The 9725-nt window shown below is 39.0% G+C and overlaps 1 long non-coding RNA gene across 1 annotated transcript; it reads left to right on the top strand.

Annotated features, from left to right (window-relative positions):
- The first annotated feature begins 5998 nt into the window (after positions 1-5998).
- LOC112844735 (uncharacterized) lies at positions 5999-8437 on the top strand. The gene is made up of 2 exons (XR_003217480.1): positions 5999-6058; positions 7794-8437. It is a non-coding gene; the product is annotated as an uncharacterized LOC112844735 (long non-coding RNA).
- Positions 8438-9725: the final 1288 nt, after the last annotated feature.

Below are 9725 nucleotides of genomic sequence, written 5' to 3'. Positions count from 1 at the left end.
CCCCCGAGACGCCCTTTTTGGCGGTCGCACAAATGCTATAAACTGTACCACAAGGTTGCGTGTGATGAAAAAATATTTTACTACGACTTCACCAGTCTCTATCCCACGGTGCAATCTAAAAAAGATTATCCTGTAGGACACCCTCAAATCATTCACAGCAACTTTGACAAGCTAGAAAATTATTTCGGCTTTGTTAAATGCACAGTACTGCCACCAAGAGGGCTTTTTCACCCCGTCCTTCCCTACAGGTGCCACGGCAAACTGATGTTTCCACTCTGCAGCATGTGCGCTGAAGACCAGAACCAGCACACTGCATGCGGGCACAGTGACAGTGAACGGGTGTTGAAAGGCACATGGGTCTCATTTGAGCTTGAAAAAGCTGTTGAGAAAGGATACAAGCTTGTTTCTATTGATGAGGTGTGGCATTTCCCCAACAAGACCGACACATTGTTTAAAGACTATGTGAAAGCCTTCCTAAAACTTAAACAGGAGGCCTCGGGGTATCCAGAACATGTGAAACCCTGAAGAACAGCAAAAGTACATAGCCGAGTATTATGAAAAGGAGGGAATAATGCTGGATCCGTCCAAAATATGTGTAAATAAAGCTGTTCGAAACTGCAACAAGCTGCTGCTAAACTCATTATGGGGTCGTTTCAGTATGAGGTCAAACATGGCGTCGTCTGAGCTCATCACAGACCCGTCCAGGTTTAGTCAGCTAATGTTCAGCGATCAGTACGACGTGCGACAGTTTTGTTTCATTTCTGACGACGTCGCCATGGTGCAATGGCGCCACGCCGATGGTAGAGCATCCCGCGTCAAGGACGTTAATGTCTTTGTGGGTGCCATGACCACTGCACACGCCAGACTCATGTTGTATGACTTGTTAGACAACTTACAACAGCGCGTGCTGTATTGTGATACAGACAGTGTCATTTTCACAGCACGCCCTGGCGACTGGATGCCTCCTCTAGGCCCTTTTCTGGGTGATCTCACCAGTGAATTAGCTTCTGGAGAGGGTGGTGTGGAGGATCACATAGTAGAATTTGTTTCCGGTGGGCCAAAATGCTACGCGTATCACACATCGCTGGGCAAAACACAGGTCAAATGTAAAGGTGTAACACTGAACGCACAAAACACCAAAGTTGTCACCCACGAATCCTTGAAAGGATTAGTCCACAAGTTTGTATCCAATCAGGTTTCAGATGCACACCTAGTGGCTGTGTCTGATAATATCAAACGCGATAAAAAGAAGCTTCATTTGAAGAATGTATCCGTTGTGAAGAAGCTTAAAGTTGTCTACAACAAGCGCCGTGTGCTCCCAGACTACACAACCCTGCCTTATGGATTTTAAATTAGATCAGGGGTTTGACGCTAGGTTGCAGCACCCGTTCAGCATGGTGGTCAGCGGTCCCAGTAACTGCGGCAAGACTTTTTTTGTCAAAAATGTCATTGAAAATGCATCCGGGATTATTTCGCGCAACATTGATAACATTGTGTATATATACTCATGCTGGCAGCCTTTATATGACCAGCTTCTTAAGATAAGAGACATAAACTTTGTTAATGGTATACCCGAATCTCTGGCTGATGACACCCTTCTGCCTATAGACAAGAACAATTTGTTAATTATAGACGATGTAATGAACGATGCCGCTAACAATTTAGAAGTACAAAACGTGTTCACAAAGTATGTGCATCATAGGAATTTGAGTTGTATATATCTGGTTCAGAATTTGTTTATTCAAGGAAAATCCAGTAGAACTATTTCCTTGAACACTAACTACCTAATATTGTTTAAAAATCCTAGAGATAAATATCAAATCATGCTTTTAGGTAGACAAATGTTTCCCGGTAATACTAAATATTTTTTAGAAGCGTTTAATGATGCCACATCCGCAACATACGGGTATCTTTTAATAGACTATAAAGCCAAGACCCCGGACTATTTAAGACTCAGAACAAATTTACTGTCAGACCGTCCGGTTGTTTATATCCCAAAACAAAAAACTGTGAAGAGGTGAAAGGATGTCATCACGCATGCGGAGGAATCTGTCTCTGTTGGAGTTGATATACAAGTCACCACCGGCTCTACGCAGAGTTATTATTAGCAATGCAAACTTGGATTTCATCAATGCTTTGTGTGAGATAGCCTTTAACGTATTGCAAGGTAATATTCCACTGACCAATCAACAGTACAAACAGCTAAAAAAAAAAAATCTCTAATCAGACTGATTGCCGACAAAAAAATAAAAACTTTGAAAAAGAGAAAGACAATCAACCAATCTGGAGGGTTTTTACTGCCGTTATTAGGGGCTGCAATCCCTTTCATCACCAGTCTGATAGCAAACAGGTGAAAATGGAACATGTGCAAAAGATGTTTTTGGTGCCCCAACATCAGTTGGACTTATTGAAGCAACCACCACAGCACACAGGCAACATCAGACAACAGGCTCAGAATGACTTGGACAAGGAAATGCTTCAGGTGTTGCAAGAATCAGACATAGATGTGTATGAGAAAGCTAAAAAATACAGCGATATTCTCCAAAGATACCTAGCACTTGTGAGACAAGGGGCCCGTGAAAAGAGCGTATTGTCTTTATCCCTACCGGAGCAGCTTAACACAGAGCCGCAAACCCCTCCTGCAGACACCCCTCTTGCTTATGGCGCTGAAGGTGTGAAGGACTTTATCGCAGAGAATGTTTTGACACACATATCTAAAAGGAGTAGGAGGAATGCAGAACTCATTCTATCAGCTCTGAACCGTTCGCCAAACACTATTTCTTACAATGACAAAGGCGAAATTGTTGTCGATAAACACACTATACCGGGCTCACACATTTATGATCTGATTAAAGCCGTCACATCCACACACACACCTTCTGAAGGTTTCAGACCTATAGGCTGGACAGAGTTTTTAAAGGCTGTTTCAGATTTAAACATACCGTTATCAGCCATATCCAATGCCGGTGTACGTAAGACCCTTGCGTTGTATAAAGCAGATCACACACTGCCTGAAGACACTGTTTTTTTAAAACATACGCCTAGAAAGAACACACCGGGCGTCTCACTGCGTGATAGTACATTAAAGAAAAAAATAAAGAATAAAAAAAATAAATTAAAGGGTGGTCCTGTCGAGTGGTTGGATTTTTTGAATTCAGACTATTTCTTATCACAGCTGTAATGTTGTTGTTTTTTTCTGCTTAAAATATTGACTGTTTGTTGTTTTTCTACCGTAATTTTTTTTTTTTCACTAACTGATAGATTGTTTTCTTTTATTACAGTTTTTATTATTATTGTATAATGTTTGATTTCTTTATTACTACATTGTTTTCTTTTATTACAGTTTTTTCTATTATTGTTTTTATTACTCTTGAAGTCTGTATGATGTGGCTGTATAATATATATGCAACATTTTTGATAATAAATACAATTGACTCGATTAAATCATGCTCTCATATCGTTTTTTATTATAACCACTAGTACACATCAGTATCCTTGTTGCACACATACATAATCGCTACATCCTGCCACAGGCTCTATGTTGTTGACAAAGCGACACACCATAGCATCGTTACAAGTTAAATTAGTAGAATACATGTTAAGCAAACGTGAATAAGATACACCATTTTGTATATGAAATAAAAAAAATACACAATGTTGGCCGCATGTGATGGAGAAGTCATTCTGCACTTGTTTTCCTGAATATAAAATAGTGGAACAGTTTTTTAGAACAAACACCTTTATCTCTGGTGGAAAACGGTCTAGTGAGTTTCCAAAACTATCAAAAAAATAACAGCGTTTGTCTCTCGAAATATAGACAGCAAGCCAGTGTTCCCCGGGCATTGTAGAAGGGTGAGTGTTTACAATAGCCATAGCAGGCAGTCTTTGAAGCTGTGCATTGGGTAGCTGATCGCTGGCTAACACCCCTAGAAAATGTGTGTTTTTATTGATAATCCTGCCGATCACAGATGTTAGCTCTATAGTGTTCATGACCGTGTTTGCTGTCTCAATAGTAATCCAAGAGCACCTGTCTCATATTAGATATTTCAATGACTGAATCAAATACTGAATAACACAAGATGTTCATTGTGCGGGGTAGCGGGTTTCTGAAACGGGCTTCAAGCCTCACGTTCCCAGTTTTAATTAACGATACATTGCATGAATGTCCTTCGTCTATGGAGGACCACAAGAGCCACGCGCATCGAAATAAAAATCTCTGTGCTTTAATAATGAATTGTAGAATAAATTCTGCAATTGTAAATTCATTTTTGAATTCCAATTTAATAAACTGCATTTCAAAATCCTTTTTCCAATTGCATTTCAAAATCCTTTTTCCAATTGCACTTTAATAAACTGCATTTTAAAATCCTTTTTTCAGTTGCACTTTAATAAACTGCAGTTCAAAATCCTTTTTCCACTTGCAATTTAATAAACTGCAGTTCAAAATCCTTTTTCCACTTGCAATTTAATAAACTGCAGGTCAAAATCCTTTTTCCACCTGCAATTTAATAAACTGCAGTTCAAAATCCTTTTTCCACTTGCAATTTAATAAACTGCAGTTCAAAATCCTTTTTCCACTTGCAATTTAATAAACTGCAGGTCAAAATCCTTTTTCCACTTGCAATTTAATAAACTGCAGGTCAAAATCCTTTTTCCACCTGCAATTTAATAAACTGCAGTTCAAAATCCTTTTTCCACCTGCAATTTAATAAACTGCAGTTGAAAATCCATTTCCCTTTCCTGTTCGCTCCGGGATTAGCTGCTGGATTAGCTCCTGGATTAGCTGCTGGATTAGCTCTTCGATTAACAACTTGCTGGAGGCTATTCAAATTAGCCACACCGTGGGATGTAAGGAGCTCTCTGATTGGTTGGTCAGACACAGGCTGTCTGCCAGCCTGGATTTTTCTAGCTCATAGCTTCGCCCTGCTAGGAAGCGTGTGTTCTTGTACAAAGGCCGTTCAGCGTCGGGATTTACACTCGGCTCGACACGGATATGTGAAGAATGAAGGGACCCTGCAGCGAAACGGAGAGCCAACCTCTGACTGAGTGCCTGTCAACACAGTCTGACCACCTGTTGAAGGTAAGGTGCTAACGTGGCTAACGCTAGCATCACCGCACGTAGCCCCGTTATTTTAAGATCATCTTAGCTAATGAAAGTTTTACGTCGCAGCTGTACGAGCTCGCTACGTGTTTTGTAAGCTGCTGTGCTCTTCACAGATAAAGCTGGAAGCAGCTCAGACTGTTAGAACCAGCACTGAGGCCTGTTACATTTATACAGTGTTAGAGCAATGGCTGCAACCTACAGCCTTTAAACTAGCGGTTAAAATGCTGACAGTAAACTCGTCAGTCCAGATGTTACCACATTACTCTATGGTACTTAGAGTTAAAAACAACTGAGACAGGCTGATTAAAATAACAGCTGTCATTTCTCTCATTCCTTATATCAAGACTGGAGATCACACTACTGATTTCAGTTCATTTAATATGTGAGTGCACAGATTCATTCTCAACTGGACATAAATGATGATCAAAGGTTGTATACATGATGAATTCATCAAATCCCAGCCTCTAACACAGTGCGCTGAATCTTAGCTTTGAATGTCCAGTATATTCTAATCAGTGCAATGTAAGCATTCACTGAACCTACAGTATCTACACCTGTGTGGTAAAGATACAGATAATGAAATTTAATTATTAATACAATATACATCATGAAAAATGAAAGCTGAAATTGATTCAGTTTAGTACTTTTCTCTGTATGCTCTGTGATTATAAAGGCCTTAAATTCTGTGATATATACTGTAAATGATGTTCACAGAGGTCTTAAAGTACTTAAATCACTGCTGATAGTCTGGTTGTTTACATTTTCACATGTTTTTGTGTCTGTAGGGCTGTTTGATGACGATTTGGACTCCTCTGGGAGATGAGGACACACCCACATCTGTTCCATACTGCAGCCATGGATGGTGTTACAGCTCTGAGTCAGCTTTGGGCCATCAGACGCACACACTGGAAAACCAGCGCCTATACTTCATGCAGGAGAGACGGCCTCAGTGATGTAGGTTCATAAGCGAGTTCAAACATTTCTGGCCTCTTATCACTTAGATTTTGAATGCATTTAAAGCAGGAACTGCACACTAGGGGTGGGTTTTAATAATCGATTCCTCGATTAAAATCGATTCTGGCTTGGATAACGTGAAATCGATTCATTAAAATCCTGAATCGATTTTTTAATATAAATTTATTTTGCCCGAAACGCCAGAATCTCAGGTGAAACCTCACAAAATTTCAACAACCACCAAACAGCTAAGACAGTAAATGAGAGCAGGTACACGGATTCTGCACAAGGACGTAAACACACAGCGCGACCCGCGGATCAGAATCAGTGAGATGTCGCCTTTCTCACCCGACGGGCGCTGCAGCTTTAAGCGTCTGCGCGCGACGGCAATCACTTTCTGGCACAACAACTGCACGGACACGGTCGGGGCTGAAAGCCGACAGCTCGCTGATTCTGATGTTTCGGCGGGTAGCACTTTGTGTTCACGCCCTTTTTGCGCTGATTCTAAAGCTGTTAGTTTTATCTCTCTCCAAAAAATATTGACCGAACCAGCAGCAAAAGAAGATCCAAACTACGCTTCACGTAAACATCGTCATGAATTCCCTCTGACTTTTACTGTTTTGCTTCACCCACGATAAAATCAAACTTCATGCACAGCTCTCTCTCTCTCTCTGTACTGTTTTCTGCATTATTTGCTTGCTTGTTATGCGCAACTCTACTGTTGTTTACAGCGCTGTCGGCCGCTGTTTTTTTTTTTTTTCGTTTACATACTTCCGAAAAGAAAACCTAATTTCTGCCGTTCAATACTGAACATATTTAAACTTTTTAAAGTTATGCGAAATGCAAAACGCTTAGCCGTGTCTCTAATAAAACCGCTGTAACGTCAGAGGTAACGTTCATATGTTGATTAATGGTTTTCTTTCGTTTTTGATGTACTGCAGATACATATTTTTATAAAATCTCAGGCCAGGAAAACCACCTTCATGTTTTTCTGTTTTATCTTCAGCTACTTTGACACAAAGAAATCTGCTGTGACGCTCACACCTTTGATAGTCTTGCGTGTGTCAGCTTCCTTTTTATAGATACAAAATATGTCAATGTACTGATCTTAATTATATTTCTGACTGTCAAAATTTCCCAGATTCAAATCGAATTGAATCGAATTGAATTGAATCGGGACCTTGTGAATCGGAAATGAATCGATTCTAGAAATAAGTGACGATACCCAGCCTTACTGCACACCTAGCTGTCAAAAGTTTGGCAGCATGAGTACTGTAAAGTTTTGTAGGGTCCTTGTTAAAAATTCCACAAGCACCACACCACATTTGTCATATACAGTTCCATTTTGTACAGGACATTTTTGAAATTATGTGTATATGTGTGTGTGTGTGTATGTATGTGTGTGTGTATATATATATATATATATATATATATATATATATATATATATAGAGATATATATAGAGATATATATAGAGAGATATATATATAGAGAGATATATATATAGAGAGATATATAGAGATATATATATAGAGAGATATATAGAGATATATATATAGAGAGATATATATAGAGATATAGATATATATATATATATATAGAGATATAGAGAGATATATAATCTCTCTATCTCCTAGTTATCCACTTGTCAGTAATTTTTGAGTAAATGGATGTCACTGATAAATCAGTGGTGATTCACCTGCAAATGTTTTTAACTAACTTTGTTTTTCGTAGAATTCATCAGCAGCTGTGGAGAGATGCATTTGAATATCTTCTGGTTCCACTTTTCCTTACCTGGAAGCTGAGTATTGCTGATTTCTGACAAGGACACAAACCTCAGTGCTTATCATGGGTGTTACATCCTCTGTGCAGCAATTCCAGAGACAACGAGAGAGCAACGACCACTCATTAAGACCATACAGAAATCTGTCCCTTTCTGGCAGCTGTGGAAACTTCCAATAAGAAAGTTTGCATTCTTAGAGCAATGCTGGATCATGTGTGATGTGTCATCATATGAGGATATTACATTTTGCCTTAATTCTGCTCAATTAAGTGTTTTGATCGTTGATCCAGTATGGCAGCTTTGTGTTGTGCTGCAAGTTAAAACCCATTGTCCTCATGAGCGCAGCATCTAACAACTCTCCTTAAAAAAAAAGTCAATTGACTTTAACTGGACACAATGGTTTCCAGTGGGAGATACATTCATCACTCATCCGTGACACTGGAGAAGTCACCTGGATGAGTGATAAAACAATTTTCCATGGAAAATCCAGAGGAACTAAACTTTGTTGTTGTTTCTTTGGGCTCAATTTCAGCCTCAGGCAAAATTGAGCCCAATTTCTTCTTTCAGAAGAATGTTTTCTTCTGAAAGAAGAAAACATTTTGCCAATAATCAGATAAAAAAACATTGTTGAACCAGGTGGTATTCTCTGGAGTTTAAGACCAAAACTGAACTCAGTGAATTGACATTAGACTGGAATTCATAAGATGAATAGAAATACTGCTGAAGCTGAATGATACATACACACATATATATATATATATATATATATGTGTGTGTGTGTGATCTTTTTTTTCTCCAATTCACCATGTCTGTAAAGTTCAGTATGACTGTGGTACATGATACAAAAGAATAAATACAGAACAATAACAACTTTATGTGAATAACTTTACTCTTCTTAAAAATAACTCATAAAACAAGTAAAAGTACAAATGTGTACAAGTTAGAGACTTCCTCAGTAAGTTTACACTCTTTTGGATTGATTTTAATTGTGTGTTAAAGAGAAAGAGATTAGGAGGTAAAGTAGAGGATGCAGAGTCCAACACCGAGGCCGTCTCTCCTGCATGAAGTCCAGGTGCTGGTTTTCCAGTGTGTGCGTCTGATGGCCCAAAGCTGACTGAGAGCTGTAACACCATCCATGGCTGCAGTATGGAACAGATGTGGGTGTGTCCTCATCTCCCAGAGGAGTCCAAATCGTCATCAAACAGCCCTACAGACACAAAAACATGTGAAAATATAAACAACCAGACTATCAGCAGTGATTTAAGTACTTTAAGACCTCTGTGAAAATCATTCACAGTATATATCACAGAATTTAAGGCCTTTATAATCACAGAGCATACAGAGAAAAGTACTAAACTGAATCAATTTCAGCTTTCATTTTCCATGATGTATATTGTATTAATAATTAAATTTCATTATCTGTATCTTTACCACACAGGTGTAGATACTGTAGGTTCAGTGAATGCTTACATTGCACTGATTAGAATATACTGGACATTCAAAGCTAAGATTCAGCGCACTGTGTTAGAGGCTGGGATTTGATGAATTCATCATATATACAACCTTTGATCATCATTTATGTCCAGTTGAGAATGAATCTGTGCACTCACATATTAAATGAACTGAAATCAGTAGTGTGATCTCCAGTCTTGATATAAGGAATGAGAGAAATGACAGCTGTTATTTTAATCAGCCTGTCTCAGTTGTTTTTAACTCTAAGTACCACAGAGTAATGTGGTAACATCTGGACTGACGAGTTTACTGTCAGCATTTTAATCGCTAGTTTAAAGGCTGTAGGTTGCAGCCATTGCTCTAACACTGTATAAATGTAACAGGGCTCAGTGCTGGTTCTAACAGTCTGAGCTGCTTCCAGCTTTATTTGT

Source organism: Oreochromis niloticus, unplaced genomic scaffold, assembly GCF_001858045.2.
Source record: "Oreochromis niloticus isolate F11D_XX unplaced genomic scaffold, O_niloticus_UMD_NMBU tig00001084_pilon, whole genome shotgun sequence".
In the NCBI taxonomy this organism is placed as follows: domain Eukaryota; kingdom Metazoa; phylum Chordata; class Actinopteri; order Cichliformes; family Cichlidae; genus Oreochromis; species Oreochromis niloticus.
Note: the sequence above shows the minus strand (reverse complement) of the source record. Positions and strands in the feature narration are given on the sequence as shown.